We start from the raw sequence: 23,750 nt of genomic DNA on the forward strand, positions 1-23,750 counted from the left end.
GAGAGGTGGCTTCCTGCCAATTTCTAAGAATCCAAACAACCCACTGACATCATCTGCTAAATATAGCTCTGCCTTTACTTTAGGTGAATAAATAATGTCGCTGGAAGGGAAGAGGCTCTCTTCGGTTACATGTTTATTGTGATCAGGCTGTCAAGCTTGTGTCATCCAAAGAATAATGTCCAAGGAGGAAGGGCGGGCAAAGAATCTTCAAACCCTTTCAGGAGGTCACTGTTGAAGACCCATTCCTGCTGCCTTCCCAGCTGCACCCGGCTCTGAGAGGGAGGTGGGGGATTCAGGAGTTGGGGGTCTTGGAAGCCCTGACAAGTAGGGGTGTGTGTGTGCTGCTTGTATGTCTGCTCTGCCCTCCAAACCAATAAGGAAAAGTGACTGGTCTCTCTGGGGCAAATGCACAGAATGAGGACATTCAAGACAGACACGGCCATGAGCTTTCCATGAGGCTGGGGTGGAGGTGAGCGGGGATCAGAGAGAGAGCAGGGTGGGGTCTGGAGTGAAGATGGCCAAGGCATCTCCCTGCATTCGGCAGGCCTTCGGGTAACGATGCTTATCCAACAGCGGCTGGAGATTCCACCCTCCAGAGCGTTGGCGTTTAGCATGCTGTGTTGAAGCCACAGGGAGAATTCAGACTTACAAGGAGACCGAGAGCTCTCTGCCTCCTCTCCCAGGACACGCTTCTCCCCGGCTCACTCCAAGGCTCCCATCGAGGAGGGGGCCATCCGACAGGGCTTGTAGGCACTTGGAGGAAGAGCAGCTCTAGGGAGAAGAAAGGCAAGAAAATTAGTGCGGGGAGATAAGGAGGCTGTGAGCAAAATAGCTACTGGAAAGTGCTGGCGCCCTACTAACATCTGCAAGGTTTCTCCTCACAGTCAGGGACACAATAGAGGTGGCTACTATGGAAACAGGTGTAAAAGCGCAGAGAAAGGAGAGGGCTGGGTGGAAAGAGGAAGGAGGAAAAGGCACACAACACTTTTAAATCATCAAAGGGGAATACCACAGCACTTTCCATCTCCAAGAGGAACGTTGAATGCTACGAGCAGGGGAGGGGTCGGGGCTCTCAGACAGCGCAATCCCTTTCCCCCAGAAGCCTGGGTATTGAACCTGCTTTCCTGCGGTCAAGATCGCGGACCAGGAAAGCATCTCTAGGCTGCTCTAGTCTAACGTCCACAGCAGACTGCACACCGTGCTCTGTTTGGCCATGGCCTTCGGTAATGACCTTGGAGAGATCAGGTCATTTTTCTGTGTCGTGGTTTTATCACTGACCTTCCTCCAGGGAGGCGTGATGAAGCACTTTGTTCAAGGAAGAAGGGATAGTGCTGTTTAAGGCAGACACATGACGGAATGTCAAGAGCTCTGGGTGCAGCTGGGCAAGACGCGTGCTACCGCAGCCAGTGCCCCGAACGCATCCCAGAGAGCCAGGGAGGCAGAGGCCCAAGCTGTGTTCACACCTAACCAACGTCACTTTGCTTCAATGTGGGTATTAATGAAATGAAAGTGTTTTCTCCGGCAGAGGGGTGTTTTAATGAGTCGTTCATTTTTCATCCCAGGACTTAGAAACACGGTGCAGCAGACATAGGTGCTCTCAATAGAAATAAGATGTGAGCCTCATATGTAACTTCCAATTTTCTAGTAGACACATTAAAAAGCTAACCAGGGACAGGTTAAATCAATTTTAATCTAGTTGATTTGACTCCAGTATACTCAAACTATGATCATTTCAATATAATCAATATAGAAGTTATTAATGAGATATTTTATCTTCCTTGTTTCCATACTGAGTCCTTGAAATCAGGTGCATGTTTGACACTTAACAGTAAGAGATCTCAATGAGCCACGTCTCAGGGGCTCAATACCCCATGTGGCTAAAGACTACTGTATCAGACAGCACGGCTCTGTATTTTCCATTACAGATATAGAATTTTCCATTACAGATATATAAAGAAAGAACACAAAGAAGTGAAAATGGAAAGTGGGTCTATTTGGCTTAGGCCCTGATTCTCCCCACTTGCCTTGTCTCACCGTGGGAGCAATCATTACACCCACACACGCAGTTTGAACAGATAATCAACCTCAAATAGCTGTCTTTGCCCTTGAACAGTGGCCATCCTGTGGTTAGGATGAAGGAGAATTTCCGCCTAACAGCCTCAGCCTCTGGGCCAGCGAAATCAGACAGACCGAGTTCATGTCACGTCTCTGTCACTTTCTGAGACCGTTTCTTACTCTTTCTGAGTTGTCCTCAGTTGTATAATGAAAACACTGTTCATTGGGTCACAGGTTTGCTTTTCAGATTAAATAAGGTGAAGTCCAGCAGCAGGTCTACCATCAAACAGATGTCAGTGAGGGGAGCTCATGTCCCATTCTTCCTCAGCTCTGGTCTACCAGTCTGCCCTCGGATAGCGAATCTTCTCGAGGCCTCTGTGAATGAAGACACTGGAATCGTACACTTCTTCCCATGGTGGGAGACTGTTAGAGTAGAAACACGACTTTAAGGACTGGGATCAGCCTTCTCTCACTGATTCAGTTCAGGCTCGTAGCTGCATGTTTTCCCAGCACAGGAAGATACCAAGACTCAGTCAATCAGAAACAGCCCTTCTTTTGATGGCCATGGACCACATGGTTAAGATATTTTGAAAAGATAATTCAAATGCATCCTTTATTTAAAAAAAATTTTTTTGTTTTCTTTTGGGGGTGGGAGGTAATTAGGTTTATTTATTTATTTTAAATGGAGGTACTGGGGGTTGAACCCCAACCCTGTGCATGCTGAGCATGTGGTCTACCACCGAGCATATCCTGTGCCCTTAAAGGGGTCCTTTATGTTCTGAAGCTCTCAATACAGTAGCCATTAGCCACATGTGGCCATTTCATTCCTTTGGTTAACTTGTTTTCTCAGTCACATGAGCCACGTCTCAGGGGCACAGCAGCTACATGCTGCCAGAGGCTGCCGGCCGGACAGTGCAGAGACACTGGGACGTCCCGTAGTCACAGAACGTTCTTTTGCACAGTGCCGCTCCAGGGCTTTCAGTCTTGTTTCAAAATGCAACCAACACAAAACCCAGAAGGGGCAGGACTTTGAGAGTAAGCAGGTTTAAGGTCAGATTGGATGAGTGTGAGCCCGACTTCACCCCTTTGGAGTTACATCGACTTTAAGTTCCTTAACCTTTCTGTGCCTCAGTTTAATCATCTAGAAAGTGGGGATAATATTAATTGAACTGAATTCATTGGGCTGTTGTGAAAACTAAGGAAGGGAAGCTAGATGAAGTGTTTACTACAGTGCCTGATGTGGTAAATTCTAAATAAATATTATGTACTATTATTAATTCTGCCCCATTAACTGTATCTAAAAATAAGAGAGGATTGGGTTCTTCTGAAAGGGGAAGTTGTCCTTGGTTAACTTAAGAAAACTTCTTAAGAGAGGTAATCCCTTGAGCTGTGATTCAAAGGAAGGTAGGGGTCTTCCATTCATTTGAAGCAACTACTCATAGACATTTCTTGAGCATTTACTATGTACAAGACACTGTTGCAGACACAAAGATGGCCCTTAGTCTAGGAGAGGAGAAAGATAGACCATGTTGTCGTGAGTAAAGGCAGTGAAGGGCTGATGCACAGCATGTCTGCTGAGCTAGAAAGGGACCCTAATCTCAGCTGGGAGGCCAAGGAGGCCATTGCAGAGGGCGCAGCCCCTGAGCAGACCCTTAGAAGGAAGGGCAGGACAGGCAGGAGGAGGCAGGCAGAGTGCAGGAGTCATCAAGTGGCGGCTGCAGCCCAACATCTCAGCCTCTGCATCCCCGGGGAAAGTTACTCAGCCTCTTGCTAATGGGAAGATGGGCTCCAGCCTGCGCCTGGGTGCCCCCTGCATGGGCAGAGCCCCTCTGGAGTGAGGATGGCTCCCCCATCACCATGATTAAACCAATAGCCCTGACACCCCACTACAGAGGCAGAAAAACTGGGAGATCAGATCAAATTTAAGCACAAGGAATCAGGCAGCCAGCCCCAGTGTTATCCTGGCTGTTGTTCATTCTTTTAAGGTAGCAAGTTTAGCCCAGTGGCTCATCTAAAAAGGGCCCGTGTGTCTGCATCTACTGACAGACCTTAAGTAGTCTGCTGTTCTCTTGATTTGCACCAAGGATGAGAAAGAAAAATCCTTGTACTTTCTGTCTGGGTGGCAGCCCAGGTTGAATAGGGGCTACATCAACAAAAAACCAATAAACAAACAAAAAACAAAAATAAAACAAAACAAACAAAAAGCAAAAAACTCAAACAAAAACTTTTTAACAACTTTAACAACAACAAAAAACAGCAGAAAAAATTAAAAATTAGAAAGAAAAAAACAAAACAAAAATAAAAAATAAAAAGGGCCTGTGTGTCCCAGGGAAGGAAGTGCAGGGTGAGCCAGGAATTGGGGGTCAGGACGGGCCTGTCTGTCTTGAGGCCACGGGCAGATACCCCAGCCTTCTGCCTCCATCTGTATGTGGGTCCAGCACTGCCAGCCCAGTTGGAAATGAAAACCCAGAAGGGTGTGTTTCTGGTGACTGGGAATCCCTGAGAGGCCTTACAGGCCTGGGAAAGCAATGAGCCTGTGCAGTCCTGGTGGTCAGGAGGGAGGAGGCCAGACCAGCATTTCCACAGGCTTCTCCCGGCGTCTGGGGGCTCAGGCCTCCCCAAAGCCCGGAGGTTAGGTCATTGAGTTCCTAAATGGATGAAACATGTTGCTCCAGACCCACACTTACACCTGAGGTTGGAAATATTGGATTTCCCCTCAGGGCTTCTGATTCCTTCTCTGCTTTTCCTGTCCTGTCCAGCCATTATCAGAGGAGGAAGAGGCCTTTCCCAGCAGACTTCTGTCTTCCCGTGGCCCTGCCTCTGCAGACCCCCGTTCTGAGCCTCACAGAGTGTGCCCGTCAGGAGAGGCCCGCAGGGCTGCCTAGGACCGTCCTTGGGACAAGGATGCACCAAATGCCCATCTATCCCCGGAAAGCCCTCAGCCTGGCCCAGCTGGGATGGCCAGTCTCCTGCCTCTGTCCAGAGCCGGCCTGGGCAGCGGCTGCATCAGGAGACGTGCATGAGAGGAGGGGCCTTCCTCTCCCCACAAAGAGCTTTTTCTATTCTGGCAGCGAAGGAAAAGCTGAGCGTGGTTATTCCCCCCCCCGCCTCACCCGCTGACCAGAGCCGGAGCTGGTCAGGAGTCACAGACGCGGAGGGAAAACGTTTCACCTGCCCCGCTGCCCAGAGCTGCTCCAAGCCCAGCTGGGCCCCTGGCACCCTGGCCTGCTGGCAGCCACAGAGCATCTGTCCTGTCCTCCTCCACTGGGTCATCGGGACCCAGGAGGAGACGGCGGGAGAGGGGTGGGGTGTCGTGGCCTGATCCCCGCAGGTGTAGGCTGCGGTGTGCTGGGCAATGTTTAACAACGGGCTCTCTGAGGTGGGGGGTGAGCCCTGACTTGTATCATTCGCCAGTGTCTTTGGGGGAGATGCTTCATAGCTGGTTTCCAGCTCCTGATGTGATGTCACTGACCAGGGTCAGGGACAGATGTGCACAATGGGCTCCCGGGAGTTGTGCAAGCCAGGTGAGGGTCCTTGTGCTGGGCCTGTGAGGGATCCAGCCTGGCCCTGCTCAGAGCACTTGAGACAGACAGGCTCTCACTGCGTGCGAGGGTGAGGCTGAGTTAACTTACTCACTATGACGTTAAACGGTGAAATGAGATTTATCCGGAAGCAGGAGTTCTAAGTGATGAGATTGACTCTCAGGAAACAAATGGTCTAATTGGTTGTGGGTTTGGGTTTTTTTTCCTCACTGTTTTAAAAATTTATTTATCTATTTAATTTTTTGATGGAGGGACTAGGGATTGAGCCCAGGACCTCATGCATGCTAAGCACACACTCGCCCACTGAGCTACACACTACCCCCAATAAACGTTCTAATTGTGGCTGGTTTCAGACCTGTTCTGCAGTGATCTGAGGCAGAACACAAGCCATGTTCTCCTGCACAGTCACTGTGTGATACTCACTGAAAAACAAATACAAAGAGAAAGCAATTATTTTTCTTCACTATGAGAAAACTAACCTGTGGGTATAATCCAGAATCAATTATTAAACCACTTTTTGGTAAAACAGAACATGCAGTGAAGGCAAGGAGGGTTGTTCATTTCATTGAATAGTGAATAAAATGGCACCTGACCAATCTGATGAAGACAGTAAGTCAAACTTAAATGCTCTGGCATTTGACGTTGCTGAAACTACAAATTTTATTAAGCAGCTTTTTACATTTAAAATATGCAAAAAGCAAACAAAATTTAGTGGTGAAAGTAAAATTAAATATTTAATGACATAATTAAGTCTTATTAATGGTATGTTCCTTATTTTGCGGATTAAATATTCACACTGATTATCACCTTTCATCTTTATTACTTAAGCAATGTGTTTTTCATAATTATTTGTTGGATATTTTCATTAACATTTGATGAGTATTAATAGTTAAAATAAAAAACAGTTTTTATTTCAGTTGTAATGGCTTTACAGGGATAATACTATATAACTAAGTGTTTATAATGTGTTCTACTTGTTAATATTTAGATGACTGATTTTTGTTGCCACAGAGTGGAAATGTGGGTCCTTATGGGTGACAAAGGACAATCAACACTTTCTTCATTATTCTTTATTTATTTAATCTACTATTCTTAATGTAGCTTCACTGTGGGAGAAATATGAATGGCAAACTCACAACTAAAACTAATAGGTTGTGCTTGAGGTCTAATCTTATTCTTGTGTTAATAATGGCTTGCGTGTCTTTTAGAGACATCCTAATTTGTTTTCCATTTTTGCCTCACTTCCCTCACCGTTTTGGTGCATCAGAGGTTACACAGCTCCATGGCATTTAAGGCTTAGTATCTGGTGGCTTCACAGATATTTCTCTTCTGGGACAAATGACCAGGGTTTTCCATCCTGGACAATGTGAAGTGAATGCATATGGTTCTGCTAACTTTCCATTCAGACAGCAATCGTGGAGAACAAACAGGAACAGGTCCAATCAACGTGCAGAAATGAAATGCATATGGCGGTCACAACTCCCTGCACCAAGTGTGGCGGCCACACTGCCGTCGGCAGCACAGAAAGCTGGCCACCTCTGAGGCAGCCCCGGAGCTGCGCCTTCTCCACCTGAGGCTTCTTCCCAAATCTTCAGTGCATTTTCCCTGAGGATGACCAGCAGGAAGATAACGGCGATGCAGTCTGGTCTCCCTGCAGTCACATTTCAAACAGTTCTGATCCAGATCCCTGCTCAGCCTTCTGTGTCGGGTGAGAGCAGGCATCCGAGTGCAGATGGAGGCTGCTAATCAGAACAGGATGCCCTTTGGCTTCCCTCGGAAAGCTTTTTCCTCTTGGGCAGAAGGCATCTGCATTTTTAAAGCCACAGCCTGTTCGAAAGAGCCCTGCACCACGAAAATGTACGGGAGTGAGGATGCTTCCTAGCCATTAACAACCTATAGGAAATTTATCACTTAAGCTTACAAGAGCCCCATGCGTTTCAGTGGCAACTACGATTTATTGAGAACCTACCTTCTGATGTGCCATTTCTGACTCTCATGAAAGCCCCATTTTAGGGACAAACGGAAGCTGGGTGTGCAGGTTGGGCACTCTAAAGTCTCACCGGTGGTGATGGGCACAGCTGGGATTCAAACCCAGGTCTTTCAGGCTCAAAATCCCGGGGTCTTCTCATCACCAATTGATATCACCTCCCTCATCAGTTATTCCTCTACACGGTTATAGAGGACACAAGCTCCAGATGAATCTCATTGTTAAGAAAAGCTGAAAACACACACAGGCACAGGCAGAAGGACTAGGTTCCCCTTGCCCATGAAGCTGGTGCCTGAACCTCTGCGCAGAAGATGGGTTGGGTGTGGTCACGCCCCATGTGGCCCTGGTTGGGAAATCCGATGCTCTGTTCACAGACTTCTCTCCCGGAGCACTTTTCTCTCTGGCCAAGCTGTCCTCATGTGCAATGAGAAGGGGCCAGCATTAAGTGTCTGTGGGTTCCCCAGCTCCCAACAAACAGCTGTCCTGGAATATCTGGGGGGGAGGGTAAAGCTCAACTGGTGGAGCGCATGCTCAGCACCCAAGAGGTCCTGGGTTCAATCCCCAGTACCTCCTTCAAGCAGAAATCAGTGCATTCTCTTAATAATGGACATTTGGGTTAGCTCAAGTGTGGGTTATTATGAATAAATGTTTTTGTATATATATGCATGCATCTTTTTTATAAATATGTTTTCATTTACCACCTGAGAGGAGATCTATTGGGTAGATACGTGCTAAATACATCATTTTGAAAGAGACTTCCTGAGGTATAATTTACATACCATAAATCCACTCGTTTAAACAACAAAACTCTTCAGTTTTCATGTGTGTAAATGTGCAGTGTTGTGTCTCCCTCACAATCCCATTTTAGAACATTTCTATCACAGGAATAAAAGATTTCTCAATCCACACTTTTATCATCTTAGTTTGACACAGTCAGTCTCTCTTTCTCTGTTGAAATGCTTCCGTGATATAGATTCCAGTTCAATACATTCTACCATTTTTAGAATTGTTTTTGTGGTCGTTTTCTGTATTTTTATGAACTCATTGACCTTTCATTCTGTGACTCCACTGATGGTTTCTACTTTCCTTCCAAACTCATTAGCATTAGTTTGACTCAGGAATCCAGTCTTGATCCAGTTTTCTCAGCCACTCATCTCCTTGCTGACCTCATCCAGGCTTGTGGCATCCATGACATCTGGACTGTCATAACTTGAAATTCATTTTTTCATTCCAAACCTTTCCATACATTCTAGATTTATGCCCAGCCAGCTGTCTCCACAACATCTCCATGTGGACATCTAACAAGCCAAAAGCAGATTAACCATCTCCTCTGAACCTGCTCTCCCTCATTCTCCCCTTTTTGTGACAGTAACTCCATCCTGACAGGAGCTCAAGCCCCAGTTTTGAGGTCTTTCTTGACTTCTCCCCTCTCTCCGCCTCATCTCCTCCCCGTAAGCAAAGCCTTCATGTTCAATTTCAGACTATGTCCCTCGTTGGCCCCCCCCATTCTACCTGATCAGAGCTGCCACCACCTCTTGACTGGATGGCTGAAGCTGCCACTAACCACGCTCCTTCCGGGGCCCTCACTCCTGTAGGCTGTTCTCCACCCAGCATCAGAGGATCCAGTCAGGTCACTGCTCAGCTCCTTCTGCCCACAGCTTTCCATTCCTCACAGATGAAGCCAACATGCACACAGCACCCATGAGTCCTACATCATCTGTCAGGTGGTTACCTCTACAGCCTGGCCAGGCCGCACTCTGCTGCAGCCTCACAGGCCTCCTTGCTGCTCCTTGATTGTGACGGGGTGCTCCTGCCCCAAGGCCTGGCATTAGCTCTTCCCTCTGCCTTGAATCCTCCCTGGACACACACATGGTGGTCTCCCTCCTTCCTTCAGGTCTTGGCTCAAATGCCTGCTTGTCAGTAAGATCTCCCCAGGTCCCTTGTAGTGATCGTGCAGTAGGAACAGTGATGACAGCCCCGTGCATCACCATCCGTTCCACCTCCCTGCCTCATTTCCCTTCAAAGTTTTCTTACTGTTTCCTATGTAAAGTGCAGTCTTTTGTGAATTGTCGAATTCTTAATTGAATTGAATGTTTCATGAAGGAAGGTTTTAAACCAATCTGTTACTTCTTTATCCCAAAGGTAACACTCATTACATGGTAGGTGCAGTATGAATGCAAATGTAAGAATGACTGAATTGCATGAGAATCATAAATATATTTCATTTTATATTAATAAACCTATGAATTTTTCCAAATCTGCATGTGGACATATATGTCAGCATAGTCCATTCACTCTTTAGTCTGCTGATGGAAAATTAATTTCTTCAAGAACTTCTTGGGAACTAACTCTAGGCTTAAGAAAATTTCATAGAAAACAGTAGAGGAAAAGCTAAAAAATAAATACTTAATACAGACTGAAACGTGGCCACTGGTGGTGCAATTTCACCAAATGGAATTTGGAGGAAGTGTAGCCCCGGGGAAGAGTCATAATCTGCCACTGTGTCCCCCTCCGAGTGTGAGGAAGGTCACATGTCCATGGATGTGTACGTGACCAGTCTGGGAGGTTGCAGGTCTGGAAGGCTTGTCAGTACCTGCTTCTGCTCCTCCAGACCTGGCCTCATGCAGATTGACAATCAAGTTCAGTCCCTGGGAGTTTCCTGGGAGTGTCTGTCTTTTCCTGGGACATGACTGGGAGAATGAAGCCAGCTGGCTCTCTCTTCTTTGGAAGGCAGAGCTGGGGTGTGGGTGTCACCCAAGGACATTTTTCTCTATAGAACAAAACTCAGGTTATGAATGAAGAATCATAGAGGAAAATGAGCCAGTCATTCATTGTATAAGATGCCACAGATTATACTCCTGCCATTTGGGGCAGGATCCGATGCTGGTTCTGGTCTCATGGGCCTCCAGTTCTTCCCTGGATTTGCCTCTTCTCTCCCAGTCATGCATTTGGCTCTTCTTGGCTGTGTCCTGGGGAGGGTTCTCGGTCAGGACCATTTCTTCTTTTGTGGCCAGAGGCAGAACCCAGGGTACTCCAAAGTACCGGCTGTGTTAATTGTCCCTCCCTTCATATCCCTTTGGAGGACCAGGCAGAGATTCTCAGGTTCACATTCCCCACAGAATGCCTGGAGGATGACCTTCCTGGGACGTGTTGCTAGGCCTGGAATGTCATGGAAGGGAACAGCTTGATGGCCTTCTCCTGGGCCATTGATCCTGATGGCAAAGAACTTTCCAAAGACATTGGGAGCACAGAGCCCACTGAAAGCCCTGCTCATATTAGGTGGTAGCAGTGGGGTCTGTAAAAATAAATGTACGTAATTTATTTATAGCATTGAGTGTAAAGAAAGTTATCACTGAATCACAGAATCAAAGATGTGGAATGGAGTTTAGCCCACTCGGTTGCACATAAAGACATCAAGTGCCTCTCATGAAGACACTAAGCAATGCACCAGACAGTCAACGACACTGGAGGGTGGCTGTTACCTGACTGACACAGCCCACAAAGCCCCCACTCCCTGAGGGATGGTAGGATGAAGAGCGCTATGAACACTCAGCCTGGATCTGGGTGAAACCCCTTGACCAGGGATCCTAGTCCAGAGGAGACAGCCCGACACAGAGCTTAGCATCATCACTTGTTGTCCTACTGATTGTTCACTTAGAATAATTCTCAGTATTCCTATATATGAACACTGAATAATCTGAACTTGAAATTAAGAACGTACCATAATAAGCACCAATAGATGACATACTTAGGTAGAAATCTAACAAAATATATACAAGATTTATATGAGCAATATGACAGAATAGTGATGAAATAAATCAGAGAAGAATTAAATAAATGGAGAGAGATTCCATTTGCATAACTAAGAAGACTCACTGTTAAACTGTCAATTGTCCCCAACCTCATCTACAGATTAAAGACATCCTAAATCAAAATTGCAGTAAGTGGTTTTATACATATAGACAAACTGATTCTAATCTCCATTTGCAAATGCAAAAGCCCCAGAATGGTTACATACTATGGAACAAGCAGAAGAACAGAGTCAGGCTATGCCTAACGTCCGGATTGAATATGAAGCTAGAGCAGTCAATGAAGTGTGTGTGTGGTGGTGGTGGGAACCCTGGAAATGGTCAGCACTCGGCACAATGTGATGGGGCATTTAGGAGGTGGGAGAAGGGTCCAGATGAAGAGCCATATGAACTAGAGCTTGGGGGCAGGGAAGATTTGAAGTCTGGAGGCAAGTGTGGGAAGAGATCCCCGCATCCTGAGGGAGGGGACAGCAGGCGCCACGGCACAGGGGTGTGGAGTACACTGCTGGGTGCTGGAAGGTGGGCTGAGCACCAGGAGCAGGTGTAAAGGCATCCTGTCCCTATTTCACGCTGCAAACCTGGCCCGTGTGCATTCTAATATTCAGCTCCTGCTGTATGCAGTGATCATTCAATGCAGAGCAGGGTAAGTCATACCCACGGGGCTGGACTTCCAGGAGAGAGTCCAGAGAATCCTCATTTTGATGAGTCACCTTAGATCCTTAGCAATACAGGCTGGCAGAAGGGGGGGCTTGGATCATGGCATGTTCACAGAAGTGGGTACATGTTGGGGTGAGCTAAGCATGACCCTTAGGGGGTTCCCTGGAACTGCAAGTGATCAGGACAGAGAGGGAGGAAGAGTTGGTCATCTGCATCAACATCTGCCCACATCTGGGCTGCACCCATGTTCAGAGCAGGATGGCAAAGGGCTCCACCGGTGGATGAGCTGTCTCTTTGCAAAATTATTTTCCAAATGTAGCCTTCACCTCCATTTCTGGGTGTTGGGATATTTGTTAAAATAGACCTTCTTTCTCAGCAGTACCAGGGATCAGGTTGGAATCTGTGTTCACTGAGGTTTATAAAGGTGGAAGTCTGCAATCCTCTTTCAAAAGACAGAGTGTAAAATGACCCCTTCCTCCAGGGGTCATCTACAGGTAGGGAGGCTCCAAGTTAGTGCTTTTAAAATTTGGGTTTATTTCCCAGTTAGAGTTTTCCAATTCTGTGAATTCTTTTTCTTTCAGGAGTATAAAAATTACATCTCTCTCTCTCTGTATTTCACCTGAAACTTCAACTAGACAAGCCACTTAAGGTATTGCAGCAAGTATTCTTTGTTTGGATGTACACTCTTCCTTAAATAGCCCTGGTTATGAAGATGGTTCTCATGATGCATCCACAAGTGCCTGGGACCTTTGCACCTGGAGTGTTATCTGGGCTGCTTAGAGCTTCCTCTTGATACCTAAAGGGCAACACAAATTCAACAGTCATGAACTGTTCTATGTCCTGCAAAACCTAAGAACTGGCATCTACTCTTTGCTTTTCCCCCAAAATGGAAAAAATGGCTGTAAAATAATTACCAAAAGAAAAGCTAACAGACTAGCTTCACTTCTGTTCCCTAGAAATGGCACCATGAAACCCACTCCAGCTTTATGGCCTCCTACTGCCAATGTACTGCCAAGCAGCCCCGGGGGATCCAGGCTCAGTGCACCTTCAGGACAGCTGGTACAGGATTCCTTTGCTGGTCACCTGACTCCCTTGGGACACCTGGGCTTCAGTTCTCCACTCTCTTCATCTGTGAGGCATCAAAGAACAGGACCTGAGCCAGGCTTGGGCTGAGTACTGACACTTCCATCTAAGACTGATGACACCTGACAATAATCACTTCTCTTTGTCATCCTCAGATTATCCATCCATATAAAGGACCCGACAGCAAGTATCTTAAAGGTCATCATGATGACTGAATGACTTAACACGTGTGTCTAGTGTCTAGGCTTGGATCTCTTCCCAGAAGTGTCTTCATCAGTTTCTTGCTACCGTCCTGGCAGGCTCAGGTGTATGTACTGTTTGAAAGGGATGTGGGGGTCTAGCTGTGGGGATCTGGGCAGCAGACTTGGACAATGTGGAGTAAGGATCTCAGTGGGTCATGGAATGACCCTCCAAAACCTGATGCCCTGGTGAGTTAACTGCTCTACCTAAGGACACCCCAGTAGGCACAAGTACAGGCAATGGAGCAAGACATCCAAAGCTGAAACCTCTACCCCAGATGGAGAATCTCTAAGTAAAATATGAGTTGGCACAGACTGAGGGAATTTCTGTTTTTACTTCCTTAAATTTTTGCAGTATTTCATAAGACTGGATCTGAAGTTTTCCCAGTGGGAATTTCAAAATATTTTGCAGGATTAGTTTGACTTTTTAATAATTGGTTCAATTCATTTCTAAGACACAGAGTTTTGTTTTATTACACTTTGCGTGTTTTTATAAATTAGTTTTTAAAACATTGTGCATGTGATCTCTGTAGGAAAAAATTTTCAATCTATGTTTTTCAAAATATTTTCTTAGTATTATTTTAACACCGTCAAGTTCTACAGAGAATGTACTGGATTTGGTTCTTAATATTTGTTATTTGTGTTTCTGTTCTTTTTTTCATAAATAGTTAGCTAGTGGCTTATTAACTCTATTGTTATTTTTTAAAATTTCTCTTGTTTAAGTCTTTATTAAGTATTTATTTCATTTTATAGATTTTTTTTCTAATGTTTTCATTAAATCTTTTTGAGCCTAGTGTGTCACTTCCTAAGATGATCTTGAGGAAATTAATTTACATCAGCAGACTAAAGAGTGACTGAACTCTGCTGGCATACACGTCCACATGCAGATTTGGAAAAAGTGACAAATTCATTAAAATAAAATAAAATACATATTTGATTCTCATGCAATTCAGTCATCCTTTCATTTGCATTCATACTGCATCTATTACGTAATGAGTGTTACATTCAGGATAAAACAGTAACATATTGGTCTAAAAAAACCCTGCCCTCATGAAACTTCCAATTCAGTTAAAAATTAGACAATTCACAAAAGACTGTACTTTACATGGAAATGGTACGAAAAGCTTGAAGGGAATGAGACAGGGAGGTGGTAGGGGTGGTGATGTATGGGGCAGTCATCATTGTTCCTACTGTGTGATCACAAGGGACCTGGGGAGATCTTACTGACAAGCAGGCATTTGAGCTGAGACCTGAAGGAAGGAGGGAGACCACCATGTGTGTGTCCAGGGAGGATTCAAGGCAGAGGGAAGAGCTAATGCCAGGCCCTGGGGCAGGAGCACCCCGTCACAATCAAGGAGCAGCAAGGAGGCCTGTGAGGCTGCAGCAGAGTGCGGCCTGGCCAGGCTGTAGAGGTAACCACCTGACAGATGACGTAGGACTCATGGGTGCTGTGTGCATGTTGGCTTCATCTGTGAGGAATGGAAAGCTGTGGGCAGAATGAACTGAGCAGTGACCTGACTGGGTCCTCTGATGCTGGGTGGAGAACAGCCTACAGGAGTGAGGGCCCGGGAAGGAGCGTGGTTAGTGGCAGCCACTGCCATCCAGTCAAGAGGTGGTGGCAGCTCTGCTCAGGTAGAATAGGGGGAGGCCAATGAGGGACATAGTCTGAAACTGAGGATGGGGTTCAGTGATGGGGAGGAGATGAGGTGAAAAGAGGGGAGATGTCAAGAAAGACCACAAAACTGGGGCTTGAGCTCCTGTCAGGATGGAGTTACTGTCACAAAAAAGGGAGAATTAGGGAGAGCAGGTTCAGGGGAGAAGTTTAATGTTTTTGGCTTGTTAGATGTCCACATGGAGATGTTGTGGAGACAGCTGGGTGGGCATAAACCTAGGCTGTACGGAAAGGTTTGGAATGAAAAAATGAATTTCAAGTCATGACAGTCTAGATGTCATGGACGTGACAAGTCTGGATGAGGTCAGCAAGGAGATGAGTGGCTGAGAAAGAAAACTGGATCAAGACCTAATCCCTGAGTCAAAGTAATGCTAAAGAGTTTGGAAGGAAAGTAGAAACCATCAGTGGAGTCACAGAATGAAAGGCCAATGAGTTCATAAAAATACAGAAAATGACCACAAAAACAATTGTAAAAATGGTAGAATGTATTGAACTGGAATCTATATCATGGAAGCATTTCAACGAGAGAGACTGACTGTGTCAAATGAAGCCAATAAAGAAAAGTGTGGATGGAGAAATCTTTTTTCCTGTGATAGAACTGTTCTAAAATGGGATTATGTGGGAGACACAACTCTGCACATTTACAAACACAAAAACCAAAGAATTTTGCATTTAAATGAGTGAATTTATGCCTTGTAAATTATGCCTCTAGAAATCTCTGAATAAACAAAGATGCATTTAGCACTTATCTACCCAATATAGCTACTCCCAGGTATTCATCATACAGAGTAAATAAAAATAGATTTTAAAAAAGAGGTGAATAAGTACTAAATAATATTTTTTGTAATAACCCACACTTGAGCTAACCCAAATGTCCATTATTAAGAGAATAGACAAATATTTTGTGATATAATCTTAGAAGCACAAATTATTCAACCCTACAAACAGAATGAATGGAATATTCAAAGAAAAACATTTACCTCTAAAAAACGTTAACTAGAGCCAAAGAGACAGACATCAAAGACAACTGCTGCATCTCTTCCCAACTCCACATGGAGCGGTGTCAGATGAGTGGCTAGAAATCAGCCATGGTGGGATGCTCCCCACCACTGAATTGGCAGATACTAAAATCAGGACTCCTCCTCTCTGGAATGAGTTGTTAAACACTGACCAGCACACCCTTCCTGGGAGGGCCTGAGGGTTGTTAACACCCAGATTGCAGGGCCCACCCACCCACGGGGTTCCTGACTTAGGACGTCAGGGGTAGGGCCTGAGAAACTGCATTTCTAAAAGTTCCCAGGGACACGAGGCAGCTGGACTCAGAGTCAGAGGCCTACAGACCCTTTAGCATCATGTCCAAAAGGAAAGTCATCATCCTTCCCTCAAGCCCGCTCTTTCTCCGTGTTGTGTGTGGGCAATGGCAGCACCTTCCGCCCAGTTTCCTCAGCCAGAAATCTGAGGATTGTCTCCTCCACTTCTGGGCTAAGTTATCACCAGATCCTGTCACCTCTCTTCCATCAGCCCCCTCTGATCCTTCCCCTTCTTGATCTCAGGGCCTGGGCCCAGCCTCATTCGCCCTCCTTCCCTCCTGTCTATTCTTGTGCCAGCCTCCCAGGGAGGCACCCAGCTCCCCTCCTCACCTGTTCTGGTCCATTCTCCACGTCACCTGGCGGCCTGGTCCTTATGAGCTGAGCCATCCATCCCATCATAGGATTCCAGCATGAAAGGGGTCCTGGCTCCCGATTCATTCTCTCTGGGAGTCCTTCTGTCTGGAGGTCCCCTCCCTTCATCATCCTTCAGCCCCCACCCCCATCAGGGCTGGGCAGCTGTTATTTCCTCTGGGATCGCTGCACCCTCTCCGTCCCCACGGCCTATTGAAGAACATTGATTCACATTGTTGCCTTCGTTCCTGCTGTACAGCGTGGTGATTCAGTTATACATGTATATATATATTCTGCTTCATATTCTTGCCATTATAGGTTATTAATAGTTACTGGATACAGTTCCCTGTACTATTAAGTCATCCATATCGTTTATCTAGTTTATGTATAGTCGTGTGCACCTGCTAATCCCACCCTCCTCATTTAACCCTCCTCACCACCACTTTCCATCCTGGGAACCGTAGTTTGTTTTCTATGTCTGTGAGTCTGTTTCTGTTTTATAAGTAAGTTTATGTGTATCATTTTTTTAGATTCCATATACCAGTGATATATTTGTCTTTCTGTCTGACTTACTTCACTTAGTATGATAAATGCCGTGTCCATCCATGTTACTGGAAATGACATTATTTCATTCTTTTTTCTGGCTAAGTAATATTCCACTGTGCACATATATGATACCTTCCTTATCCATTCATCTGTCAATGGACATTTAGGTTGCTTCTGTGTCTTGACTGTTGTGAATAGTGCTGCTGTGAACATTGGGGTGCATGTCTAAGAAATCTAGAGATAGTCATACTAAGTGAAGTAAGTCTGACAGACAAAGATAAATACTATATGATATAACTAATACAAGAAATCTAAACAAATTGCAAAACCGATACCACTTTATAATGAAGCCACTGGGAGAAACTGCTTCTCAGGGGGTTACAAGCAAGATGAGATATTCCAGCTGAGTACAAATCCTCTTGTTCCTGGTGGCCTCGCCTCTGTTTCTACTGCAATTGGGCCTGGATAAAACCTGACAGCCAGCCTCAGCCTTGGGGAGAGGCATTTAAAGACAGAAACATAAATGAAACAGCAAATGAGATTGTCAAGTCTGTCTGGAGTCAGCGGCCCATCATGTGCCCATCTGTCCCTGGGCCACTGCATGTCCACCAGAGAAGGTCAGCCTGCCAGACTGTGTGACTGGTGAAGAGGACAGTCCCCCTGCCCCCAGCACTGTGGTACTGAGAGTGGACAGTGGAACCAGACTGTATTTGATCTCAGCTCCAGCCCTGCTACCTGCATGGCCTTGAGTCATGAGCTCTGAGCTTCTAGCCAGGGCCTCAGCCCCTCTCGAGTTTGCTCTGGAAATTAGAAACCCTCAGACCTCAGGATGCTCTTACCCATCCCTCCTGTGTGGGGGCAGTTTTCTACTGGCCACACAGACCATGAGCACTGGCCTAGAGACACACACACACACACACACACACACAGACACACGTACACCACTGTACATTGAATAAGGATGATGGGGTGGGATCAGAAGAGGAACAGATATGGAGGAGGAAGTCAGAGGAAGAAAAACATGGGAGGCATCGCCTACATGGGACACCACTCCCCCATTGTTTCAGCCTTATTCCACTTACACCAGAGGACGTCCCTAGAAGTACCATGTAGAATCACCCCCACTGTGCAGGTGGGGAGACAGACAAGCCTTGACAGACACCAGGACTTATCCAGGATGGAGAACAGGTAAGAATGAGGAGTTGAGTCTGGATGCCAGGGCATCTCGCCACAGCTGCACACAGAGCCTCCCCGGGAGCCGTGGAGAGGGCACGGCTGCTGTAACTGTGGAAGAGGTGGGTTTGCGAGGAGAAGGGGGTGAGTAGGCAGCAGCCCAGAGGGCTGTGAGTGATGTTGTCTGAGGAGGGGGGTCAAGGAAGTGGACCCCAGGAAGTGATGTCACTTCCTTGACTACAGACCCCAACAGAAATGGAACCTGGTTACCAGGCACCCACATTCTAGTGACAGTCCCGAGCCAGCGCACTTGGCTGGAGACAGTTGAAGAAGAAACATGTTCTCTTCTTGTTTCCCGGTCTCCCAGGGCTTCTCTGCCAGGAAACCCTGGACTGAGAGGTTGTTCAGTGGCTGTAGGCGTCTGTGGAACCCTCAACCTAGACACCTCTGGCCTATTTTGAGGAGGCCACCTAAGGTAACACAGGGTGGACTGTAGAAGGCTAGTCTGGGACCAGATCCGTTGGGGGCCCTCCCTGGGCAGGCCCACTTCCCCTCATCTCCATGTCGGAGAAGGGGGACTTGAGGGGAGGTGTCCCCTCTGGGCAGGAATGGGTTGTTGAACACTTGGTAACCTGCTGGTCCTGTCATGGCCACACCCAAGGACAGGGCTGATGAGGAGGAAAGAGGACTCCTGAGGGGCCTCTTCTCTCTGCCAATGGGAATCCAAGGCCCCCACTTTGTCAGCTTTTTGTCCGTGGAGGAGGTCTGTACAGACAGTGGTGTATGTGTGTCAGGACTGGAGATGTCTTATGGGTTGGAGAACCACCAAGATAACCAGACAGGGCTCTGAGGTTTCTGCTTGGCCGCTGGGCACTGTGTTTGCAGGACTCCACACAGGAGATGGGACAGGACCTGGACCATGGAGTCCCCCACTCCATCTCCCTGCAGGAGGGGCAGGTGCCCCACGACACCAGCAGAGCCCAGGATGGGCGGAGGGTGAGTGTGAGTGAGGAGACTCAATGTCCAGGAAGCCCTGGGCCCAACAGCTGCCCCGCTCCTCCCCGGGCTGCCTCTTAGAGACCTGCTGGCCAAGGAATCTGATTCCCCATCTCCCCCACCCACCCTCACAGCCCAGGCCCTGCCTTGGCCAGATGCAAAGTGAATGACCACATATGAGTCCAAATCTCAGAAAGAGACTTGGACAGAACTTCAGTTCATGTTAAGTCAACAGTGTTTCTGCATTTTTCTACACATTGCCCTGTTTCTCCTCCTTCCCCATGTGCCCACGTTGGCCTGACAAACCTCGTCCTTCCCACCCAGGGATCAGTCTCTGTGTTCTCATCTCTGGAATGGGATGCTGTGACAGCAGTCACAGGGATGAGGTAATTCATGCAGGGAGGTACTGTCACTGCGGTGCTGACACAATGATCTGAGACACTAATGCATTTAATCATCACACTCCGCCCCTTGTACTGGTGATGCCAAGAACCTTGAATCTGCTCAGGGCTCCCCTCTTCCACCTCTGGCACAAGAACTTGAGGCTTGAGGATTCGGTCTGGTCTCCAGCCCCAATCCCTGGGGGTCCCTGGTGCTGCCTCTGACTCATGTCTCTGCTCTTTCCACCCCAGGGGGAAGATGGACCATCAGGGAGCAAGGATGAGACCTACAGGGTGTGGAGCCTCCAGCAACACAGGCTGGAGAAGCTGGTGGCCAACCTGGTGCCTGCAGTCCTGGTCGGCCACCCCTCCTATGTGAACACATTTCTGGGCAATTATTGAACTTTTGCCACCACCCAGCAGGTGCTGGACCATCTGTTCGAAAGGTGAGCACTCTGTCTTCATGGGACATTGGAGACTCGGCCCACTTACTAGCAGTGACATGAGGCATTGTTCCTCTGCCTCCCTAAGCCTCAGTTTGCCCCCCTGCACACTGGGGTCAAGAGACGATCAGGCCCTAGGAGGGGAGGAACAGAGGGAGACCACCAAAAACACTTTCTGGGGCCCTGGCTCACAGAAACGGCAGCTGGCGGGGCTGTGGTTGTGTGAATTTGTCATTGTCCTCCTGCCTCCTGTGTCACTGGGACTTTGGCCTTGGGTGGAACTGTTTTCCCATTTCAAAGGGGGCCTGTGATGCCATTAGCTGTCCCTGTCCTGGGAGAGTGAGAGCAGGGATCCCTGGGAGGGACAAGAGGGGTCCCAGGCCCACTCAGATGTGCGCTACGGGGCTGGGTGGGCTCACTCATTCCTCAAATACATAGGAAGGGCCCCAAGGGATGGGGCTTTTCTAGGAACAACCATCATTTAATGCATCGAGCAGACAACAGCCATGCCCTCCAGGGCTTCCATTCTCCCAGGACTCACAGTGTCACACTAGACACCACATCCAGCTAGTGTGCTCAGGACAGTCCATGTGATGCCTTCCTGCTGTCCTCTAGATACGGGTGCAGCCTCCCTTTTACTGAAGAGGATGGGGGACCCCTGCACCAGCTGAAACAGTGAGTCTCCTGGATTGAAGGTGAGGGACTCCTTCCGCAAATACTGTGTGAAGCTGTGGGCTCTCTGGTTGGGCAGAGGTGGGCAGAATCCTGGATCGCACATACCCTGTGATTCTGGCTTGAGAGCAGAAGTCCTAGGGCTTCCCCTGGCAAAGAGGAGACGAGACCCAGAGAGCTGTGGATGGGACTGTGAGGGGCATGTGGGAGGTCAGAGGACAGAGTCAAGCCCTAAGAAAACCCACAACCACCCCCTATCCATCCCATCCCTGCCCACACGCCCTTTGTGAGACACAGAACACAAGGGGTGGAGAGCATCCTGCCCACCATCTAGTGGAGCCTCAATGGTGGGGACTCAGTTGGTGTTCAGGGGACCCAGGGAGCCTCAGGGCACAGCTGAACCCATCCTGATGATGGTGAGTGGCAGGGGCAGAAGGAGACCCAGGCAGGCTCCCTGGAGGATTATGCGGCCAGCAGGTGCAGGAGCTGAAGTCTGAGGTGTGAGGAGGCCCGTGGGCAGCCTGGATGGCCGACACAGCCTGTCTGTGTCTATGAGCTCAGACACTCATAGAGCAGCTCCCGTGTCCCTTAGAGGGCAGTGCCCAGAGCACACAGCCTGCCTGTCCTCACAGAGGTGCCATGCAGTGGGGAGGGGCAGGGAGAGGGACATAGCAGTGTGACAAGTGTCCCTGAAGCGGTGGACAGGTGGTCACGCCATTGAGCCAGGGCTGTCCCTTCAGAAGGTTTATAGCAGCCCCTTCTCTGTGTCCAAGCCCGCCTCTGCCCAGACTGCCAAGTGAGATGGGACATGGAGCAGAGCCGGCCTCTGGATGGGCAGGAGCCAAAGGCAAAGAGGCCCAGGTCCCTGCTGGGCTACCCTGGGAGCCCAACGTGGTGGGAACAGCCAAGCCTCTGACTCTGGTGCCCTCATGGCTACCCCCAGGGCCATGTCCTCCATCCTGGGCACCTGGCTGCTCCAGTACCCAGATGATTTTCACCAGCCTCCAGAATTTCCCTGCCTTAAGACCAATGTCTCTTACATAGAGCTGAGCATGCCTGGCTCAGACCTGGAGCAGCAGGCCCACCTCCTCCTGGCACAGCTGGAGCAACTGGAGGTCCCAGAGGCAGACAGTGATGGTGAGGAGGATGCAGGGTGGGGGATCTGGTGGGTGGGGAGGGGAAGGCACTGGACAACACAGAGCAGAGTCTGGGAAGACTCCCTGGAGGTGGAATCAGGGACTGAGAGTTGATTGAGTAGCAGTGAGGGCTCCCCTGGCTTTGGGAGACACGTGGGAAAGCAGTCCTATTGATGAGAATTTCCCTTCTTGGAGCCACAGCACTAGCTCCAGAACCCGCTGGAGAAACCACTCTGGGAGGAGAGCCAGCTCCAGCTCTCCTGCCTGAGACAGCGCCAGAGCCAGAGCCAGAGCAGAGGGACGCACTATAAGTACCAGTCAGGCTCTGCTGCCTGCCCTCCCCTTCAGTGCCGGGATGCCCACTGCTCCTGAGGTGTCTGTGAATTTACAACTCCTGATTCTTCTCAGAGGTGATAACACATTACTTGGGACATACTGTGTCTGGCTGACTAATGGATGAAGAGAATGATCATCATTGTTTTTTTCATTTAAATTTTACACATTTAAAAATTAAAAATAAGGCAGGACACCATGTTAAGGCATGCTCCTGGATATGCTCCATGCAGGGGAATTTTGATTTGCAACAGCGGCACCCACGTGAGCTCAGATGAGCAGAAAGAGTCTTCCCAAAACATATCAGGTGCCGGAGAAATTGCAGGGAGGTCTGAGCCTCAGGCCAGGCATCCTGGGATGCCCCCATGCACACAACATAGGGCCTCACAGGGAGGAGAGTCTAAGCTCTTCCTGGAGGGGGAAAAACAGGAGTCCCTGATTCAACTGGGAGCAGACAAAGGAGAGATCAGAGGACCCAGGGGAAGGGCCGCCCGGGCTGAGGCTCGACCTTGATGCTTAGGAGCACAGGCTCAGTGTCAGTTTGTAGGACTTGGTCTGAAGTGATCACACCCAAGTGTGAAGGCAAAACCAAATTCACCTCGACGAAACGCCTTCAGTACAGAAGCCCAGACAGCCTTTGTCCACTTGGAGGTTTTGGAAGCTTGAGATGCTGTGTAGCTCATGATGGACCTGGGGTTAAGTAACACACTCCCAAGTTCTTAGAAAACCGCAAACAACACCTGTCAGACTGCCGATTCTGCTAAGGGCCCCACCTGGTCAAGCCTCTAAGGAGATGCTCCAGTGTCAGCCAGTCATGGGAAACGTGCAGCTCAGCTGCGAGGATCTGTAGTCAGGCTGCACGGGCCATCCAAGCCCCTTGCAAGTCACCCACCTATATGCTCTGGGGTTTGGCTTTGAGAAACTCTTCAACCCATCAACCCCCCGGGGTTCATACTGTCCATTACAGGTAAAAACTGTGTGTTCATGGTTTGCAGACCTTGCAAACAACAAACCAGCCCTTTTGCTTCAAGACATCCAGATTCTTTTCTGGGATTTAATTCTAATTTTAGGATGACATCTGAAACAGTGCATAACTACTTTAGATTAGTGACGCCCAAATCTTGATTGAGTATTTGCTGTCTGTCAAGCGCTGAGCAGAGAGCAGACTGAGAACTGACTGAGGAGCTTCCTGGTCTGGGAGAAGCTCTGAATCCACAGGAGAGAAGACATGCCGGGAAGTGCCTGCCATCGTAGGAAAATGGACAGGGCTTGTGCTCAGGAAGTTCAAGGAGGGATCCTAGATTTAGAAGCTGTCTGGGGAGGACAGGATTGGGCTCCACTTTCAGAGATGAAGAAGGCATGCTTG

At 48.1% G+C, this 23,750-nt stretch overlaps 1 pseudogene; it reads left to right on the plus strand.

The window, feature by feature from the left end:
• Positions 1-4,085: 4,085 nt before the first annotated feature.
• Positions 4,086-4,206, plus strand: LOC140699937 (small nucleolar RNA SNORA31; annotated as a pseudogene).
• Positions 4,207-23,750: the final 19,544 nt, after the last annotated feature.

Source organism: Vicugna pacos, chromosome 11 (assembly GCF_048564905.1).
Source record: "Vicugna pacos chromosome 11, VicPac4, whole genome shotgun sequence".
In the NCBI taxonomy this organism is placed as follows: Eukaryota; Metazoa; Chordata; class Mammalia; order Artiodactyla; family Camelidae; genus Vicugna; species Vicugna pacos.